At 33.9% G+C, this 7,435-nt stretch overlaps 3 long non-coding RNA genes and 1 pseudogene across 3 annotated transcripts in view; 3 read left to right on the top strand and 1 right to left on the bottom strand.

Moving 5' to 3' along the window:
• LOC125854559 (disease resistance protein RPP13-like) overlaps positions 1-7,435 on the bottom strand; it is a 68,592-nt pseudogene that overhangs the window by 31,633 nt on the left and 29,524 nt on the right.
• The window catches only part of LOC125854562 (uncharacterized), a 74,125-nt gene that overhangs the window by 38,404 nt on the left and 28,286 nt on the right, over positions 1-7,435 (top strand). The gene's annotated exons all lie outside the window — the stretch shown is intronic.
• Positions 1-7,435, top strand: part of LOC125854561 (uncharacterized) — a 49,993-nt gene that overhangs the window by 37,987 nt on the left and 4,571 nt on the right. The gene's annotated exons all lie outside the window — the stretch shown is intronic.
• Positions 3,486-5,445, top strand: LOC125854563 (uncharacterized). The gene is made up of 2 exons (XR_007445415.1): positions 3,486-3,944; positions 5,091-5,445. It is a non-coding gene; the product is annotated as an uncharacterized LOC125854563 (long non-coding RNA).

Here is a 7,435-nt window from a genome sequence, read left to right as displayed (position 1 = left end):
AGAGGTATAGAGGCATGCTGGCGTGATCACTAAACTGATGTTGCCCACAGAGGGGACTTACACCTACGTGGCTCGTAGTTCTGGGACTATATGGGTACGCTGAAACCCTAGTCCAACTCGGTATTATGCTACTCCCAATGAATTAAGTAGTTAACTGGTTATGACTGAATTTCTGTAAATACTGGATAGCTCGAACTGAACATGCAAACTGAGAATGCAACAATTAATCTGATAATGATGCATTCATAAACTGAGGCATGTATAACTGAATACTGAAATAACTGACCTAGCATGTGTAATTCAAGAACTTAAGAAATACATAGCTAGGGTTCTGAAATTCATGCGATAAACTGAGCAATAACATGATAATCTGATTTGGAACATTTAAATAACTAATTAATGATGATCTGTTCAAATTCTAGAAACCCTAGGTCTATTCATAATCATGGAATCAAGAATCTGACTGAATTAAAGGGACCTAATGGGCGAAAGGAACCCACTAATGAAATCCCACATACCTGGTGACGAATTCCACGGAGAAATCTTTCGATTTCGGGGCTGGAACTGAAGAAACCTCGCTGCGTTCTTGAACTAGGGTTCTTGACCTTTTTCTCCTCTTTTGCTTCTAATTTTCTAAGTTTTGATTAATGAATTGACTTAGATAAGTTCTAGTTATGTTTCTAGGCTTAAACTGATTAAAACCTCATGATTTAGGGCTTAAACGACGTATCTAAGGGGTTAAACAAAATAGAAAAAGACCAAAGACCCCTGAATTAACTGCTGTCGGAGTGACTGACGGAATGGACCTACGGTCCGTCGATTGGGTCCGTAGGTCGAGTCTGCCCGACAGGGCTTCACTAAAACGGGCATAACGTTTTACTCGGAGGTTGGAATTTAGTAAACTTGGTGGCATTGGAAAGATAATTCAATTATCTATCTAACCATAGGTCATGGGACACATAATTCATTTTGTGCTAAGAGTTATGACCATCTGAAGTTGACCCATCAATAATTTTCAGCTAACTGGCTGCTGACCCTCATCTACGGTCAGACCTACGGACCGTGGATCGAATGACGGTCCGTGCTGGTCGACCGTAGTTTGTGTCAGAGGCTGGTTAAGGGAAGTCTCGATCCACGGACACAGACTACGGACCGTGGGTCTGTTCGTGAGTCGGACTTAGCCAAATTTTCTGACTGAGTTCTGGGGAAGTTTTCTGTCATGAACCACGGACCTGCAGGACGGACCGTGAGTCCATCTACGGTCCGTGAATGGTGTCCGTGAGTGCCACTTGTAACACCAGAAATCTGAAATCTCTATTTTTGGATATGGGGTGTTGCATTATCCTACCAATGGATCATCATTATCCTACCAATAGATCATCGACATTATCCTACCAATGGATCATCAACATTATCCTACCAATGGATCATCAACATTATCTTACCAATGGATCAACATTATTCTATCGACGGATCTTCTTCAGCATTATCATCAACCTATCGATGGAGTAGCATCATCATCATATCATTATCGTCATCCTATCAATAAGGAATCATTATCCTATCAATGGAGCATCAACATCATTATCCTATCGATGGAGTAGCAACATCATCCTATCATTATCATCATCTTACCAGTGAAGAATCATCATCATTTTCATTTGCAAGAACGTCATCAAGAGAGCCATCAACATATTACATCAGTCTATGTTTTATTATTTCGATATCAAAGGAAGAGTACATTTGAAGAATTATATTGCAAATATGAGATACAAGTGTTATTGGCCTAACGTCAAGATGAAGGAACTGACGTTAAATGTTCTAGGAGAGCGACTAAGTGTCAACATAGTAAAAGACGCTATCTCTCCATTTGAATTACATTTTTATGCTAATAAGTTTTATCTTAGTCTTTGTCGAGAGCATTCAACAGGATGAATTTTCAAGTCAAACCACAGGTGCGGACGACATCAACAAGGATGCGGCACAACATGGAACTTTTTCTTAGTAGCGAACTGGGACATAGTCCAAAGAGGAGTGCCAAACTCTTAGGACGCGAGCTGAGGAGCGACTTCCACCACAATCAAACCACACCCCTATCAGAAGGCATGTGGGTTTTTCTTTAGATTTACCGGTTTCAGTTTTCCATTTGGAGAATTTTGATTTCCGTCGGAGGTAACTTTCCAATCTGAGTGACAATGCACTAAAATCTTTGGAAATTATATCTGTGTAAGTTCTTACTTATGGATGTGAAGAGTTCCACATTCATGGCTAAGAGGTTACAAGCCTCTTTTTCATACTCGACTTATTTTTGTCACTCCTCTTAACCGAAGGTTATCTTAGCATAAAAGATTTCCTTTTCAACCGATTGAGTCGAATTACAAGCGGCCTGATTCCCTAAGTTGAGGGATATGTAGGCGGGATCAATGTTGACAACTCGGTTGTATTCCGACCTCCTCTCTTAAATCTTATTCCCGAGCATTCTGGTCTCTTCATAATTTGATATCAGGATAACTTGAATTCTTCCAAAATGGTGCGTTAAATCAAGCGTATCGAACCACAAGTGGCCTAAATTCTCATATAGCCTAAGATATGTAGGAAACCCACTTCCGAAGTTCAACCATAATTCCTAAAGTCTGTACCAAAATCCCTATTTCTGAAGGATGAATATGTGGTTGGTCAAAATTGGATTCGTCAATTTCATTTGCCTCGAATTTCTTTCATCAATCCAAGTCAAACTAGGGACAGTGTTGACACCCAATTTTGGACCTCCACAATATAGATTAATCATCGAGCTTTTTCAATTTCAAATGATTTAAAATAATTAGTATTATAAAATTTCAAGAATAATAATAATATAGTTTGCAAGTTATTTTAAGATAGTTTTATCAATTTTTATAATTTTTAGATGATATATATGTTTTTATATATAATAATGTATATAATTAGTTTTTTTTATGAATATTCGAAAGTCATCTCAAAAGATTTTACGTTTTAGTTGAATATCTTATCAATTTAGTTTAGCTTAAATTATGGTTATAATTTTAAATTAACTATTTTATAATCAAATTAATTATTTTATTTTGTTTAAATTAAGAAGCTCATTAGTTAATTATACTAATTCGTCTTATTTAATTTTTAGCCGATTTCACTAATTAAATTCAAATTGGCTAAGTTATAAACTTAAGATGACTGATTTTGCAATTCACTTAGCCACTTTTCAACCAATTCTTTCAACCCTCTTTCAGCCCAATATTTTCAAGTTTCCAGGCCCAATTCTTATTTACATCAGCAGCTTTCCAAATCCAAGCTCGCTTCTTACAAAACCAGCCCAATACAAAAAAGACCACCAACACTACAATACAATAAACAACAGCAATAATACAATACAAAAACAGCCCCCTGCCAGCGTTTTCTTCTTCCTCAGACGAAAACCCAGAAACTCGAGCAGCGACCAGTGATTGAAGCCCAAATCGCGACCCAGTCCAGACGCGAGCAGCAGCCCAACGCAACCCGAATCAACAGCTCATATGTCCCCATCTCATCACCTCATCGTCCTTTGCTTAGAATCGGATGGCTCCCTTCATCTTGTCGTTGAGAATTGTACTATTCAAGCTGACAACCTTATCCTTTTGAAGGGATTCGAATTTCAAATTCGAAATTCACTGAAGTTTTCACCCGATTTCCCCCCAATTTCGACCTAGTTTCTCCCCTATTTATACCCCTATTTCTTTCTTTGTTGGGGTTGGAGGAAGGCAGTATCGATTAGGAAGAAAGCAAAGCTAATAGTATTCACATAACCATACATTTCTAGACCTTCCGTTTCATATAAGCTCCCGTTGAAATTCCTTTGCCTGAGTTCCCCGGAGTCTGCCGGAGTTATCGTTGTTATGGTGTGAAGGTTTCGTTGTTCAGCTCGTTTGTCTCAGTTTGTTGCCCCCCAAAAGGTAACACTCTCTCCTTTATGATATTCTCTTCAATGTTTCTATTTTTGATGTGTCACTTCCGGCATTGTAAGGCCGTCACTATGTGGTTATGTAGCTTTTGATTGTGGTTGACTTTTTGGTAGCTTGAATGTTATGATTATATTCTTGAGTGTTTTTTTTTCCTGATATAATGCTAGTATTGATTCTAAATTTCGCTGATTTGTATCTGATGTTATTGTTTCCCTGCTTCTCTACTCGAGTTCTGCCTTGTTATTTTTCCTTCTTTATGCTTGCTTAAAGGTTGGTCGTTATCTATATCTTGTGCTGTCTTCAAGCCATTTTTTTTTGGCTACCAGTTGGCACTATATTCGAAATAGTCAAGAGACTTAGGTTAGGAGTTAAGTTTGTTTAGTTGTGTGGATGTGATTTCTTCGTTCTCATTTCGAGTGTCTCGATTCTCTGATGTTTCGCCCTCTTTGTCGTCGTACTCTTCTAATATGATTTCTTTCTGGCTGTTACTGTCCCATTAAGATGACATTAAATCCAACATCCATGTCTAAATCTTTCTATTTTATCAAAGTGGGTTGGTTGAAACTCGGAGCTTATCATCGGTATCTTGTTTTGTTTTAACGGATATTTAGTTTGATATTGTATCCTGTTTGATACCCATTTCTGCCAAAAAAAAATGAATAATCGTAAATGGTAGTAATGTCTTGATTCACTTGTTCTGTATGATGGCCTGAATCTTAGGGTCCCTCTCTAAATGGGATGAAGAATTAGCTAAGTAGAACATTAATTGATATAAGTTGCTTAAATTATGTGTGATTATTTTATTATGGTAATTAGTTAGCTTTGGGGTCAATGTCACTTTGAATTTATAATGGTTATCTTGTTTCCTTGTTATGCCGTAGAGTAGTTGTAAATGATAGTAGTTTTCTCTTAAGTAATTGCAACTGTTGCCTCTATTTAGTAAGGAACGAGTTTGAGTGTTTCATATGCATAGTAATTTGAACTGCATCATTTTCTTTTTTCGGCTTTGGTCCTTAACTTTTGCCATGACTTAGTTAAATTGTTGACCCTCTTGAAGACATTTATATAACCATCTTTGGAGAGAATTTTGCAAATGTATTTCTTATTTTTCTTTGTTGCATGCGAAATTCGCCCGAGTTCATCATGAACTCTTTTTTCCCCGCATTTCGAGAGAGTCGTTAATGCTCAAGTCTTTTATTGAGTCGGCCAGCCAAAAGAATTGAAGAGCAATTCCATGAATTCGGCGCACTGGTCTTCGGAGCAGACATATGGGATTGTATACACTAGTATACATCTAGTGTATACGAAAAGTGGGAAAATGGTCCCCTTTACTTTGGGATTGTATTTTGTTATTTTGGGCCTAAGCCCTTGTCATTTTACTTGTTATTATCTTGTTAGATCTTAGGACAGGTGCAAATGGGTCAAAGGCCTAAACTCTCTCTCCCTATTTTATTTGTTTTCGTATTCGCTTAATTGTTTATTTGCTAGTTAATTTTAAGATTTTTTCCCTAGTTCAATTCCCCAAAAGACGAATCAATCATATCTTTCTTAAAATCATAAAAGTATATTTTATTTCACTTGACTTTGGAATATATAGTATTTTCCACTTAAGTAATAACCTTATTTTCCTTTCCCTTGAAAGTAAGTTTAAAAGTTGTTTATTTCCTCTAATTTAATCAAGCATATTTTTCTTTCAAACATATTAGCCAAATAGTCAATTATCGGATAACCGCGTGTCAGCAGACATTTCGGATGCTTTTAAACCCTTCCCGAAATGGTAATATGAACCCCTAACCCCCTCAAATATTTTCATTAGATTTACTGTTTTAATCTTTTGAAAAAATAGTTTTCTTAATTTTTCTTTAAAAATTAAGTGGTGACTCTTAAACCAGTCTAAGTATTATTTTTAAATAAAACAAACAAATCGTAGCAAATCATTCATAAATTCACAATCGTATTTTTTCTTACGATTTTCATGAGTTTACAATGACGAAAAGTTGTGGGAAAGACAATAATAATTAACAAATATGAAAAAAGTCACATGATTTGGGTAAGATATTTCTTCTTTGGTTTTTTATTTTTTATTTTTTTACCCTCAAATGAAGCAGTTTCTTTCTGATTTTGCTAAAACAACAGGCATCAACGTTGTCCATTGAATCAGTAGTTTTGATGTTAAATCCACAATTTCAAAAATAGATTTTCACTTTTACTTATAATATGATAATATAGACATGATAATAATTATTTTTTAATAGATATGTGAGTAAAAATGAATGAAGAAAGTAAAGAGTTGGTGACAAGAGATTTTAATCAAATGGAACACTATAGTGAATATAGCATGAAAATATATTTTCTTCTTCCTTCTTCATTGGCTATGTATCGTTCCATTTTTTTTTCCTATTATTTTTTGTTCATTTTAATTTGAGAAAAATTTATATCACAAGATACACTCCTTGCTAGCTATATAAAAATAGATAAGAAAATAGTGATTGGTCATAAAATAATCTTAAATCAAATTAAAGATACTATAAACAATACTTTAATTTTATTCATCTATTAATTTTTATTATTGAAAAAGTTTAATATATTGTATCACGATACAACTTCTATAAGATTCTAGATACTTTCATTAGACAACAACTATATGATATGTATGAGGCTGGAAAAATGAGAAGACTACAATTCTACAAAGATAAGATAGAAACTTAAAGAAATGAAATATTTTTCACCAAAAGTTGATGTTGTTCATATATTAAAATTAAATTAGCTACTGAAATATATATGTATATCTAAAACAAATAATTGGTCAAGCTAAATATTTGACATAAACTCAAACCTCAATTTAACCATCATTCGTATAACAATAAAGTACCTTCTTCTTTTTTTTTGTAGAATTACCTCTCTATGATAGTTTTACTCAAATATTAATTGGTAAAAGATAGATTAGTGTCATGCACATACTAAATTTCAAGTATGAATATTTAAGAGAAAAATTATACTTAAATGGTGTCCATCATTTATGTTCATAATCTCAAGAGGAAAGACTATTGATGGCATTCTTTGTATTGATATTTTTTTAAAATCTTGTTGGTTAGATTTGTTTACAAAATTGAGTGAAGTAAATAATGATACTTCTAAAGAAATGTCACTTTCTTCCTATATTTAAACTTTAAATGTATTTTGAAATGTTTCAATAATATCTGGTCATTTTGATCTCAAAATCCATGTAACTCTATGACAATCTGTATTAATTATTTAAAAACACTTGTCCTATGTTTTTTAAATTATAATTATTTACTAAAAAGTTTTAATTTAGTAATATTAATACTATTTTACAACATCGTATACTTTATATACGATACGCACGTGCAACGTACGTGCCCTGAAACTAGTAAATATAAATTAATGATGGATATACTATGATATTTTATATATATTATATATATATATATATATATATATATATATATATATATATATAT

Source organism: Solanum stenotomum, chromosome 2, assembly GCF_019186545.1.
Source record: "Solanum stenotomum isolate F172 chromosome 2, ASM1918654v1, whole genome shotgun sequence".
Taxonomy (NCBI): Eukaryota; Viridiplantae; Streptophyta; class Magnoliopsida; order Solanales; family Solanaceae; genus Solanum; species Solanum stenotomum.
This window is presented reverse-complemented; position numbering and strand designations above follow the sequence as displayed.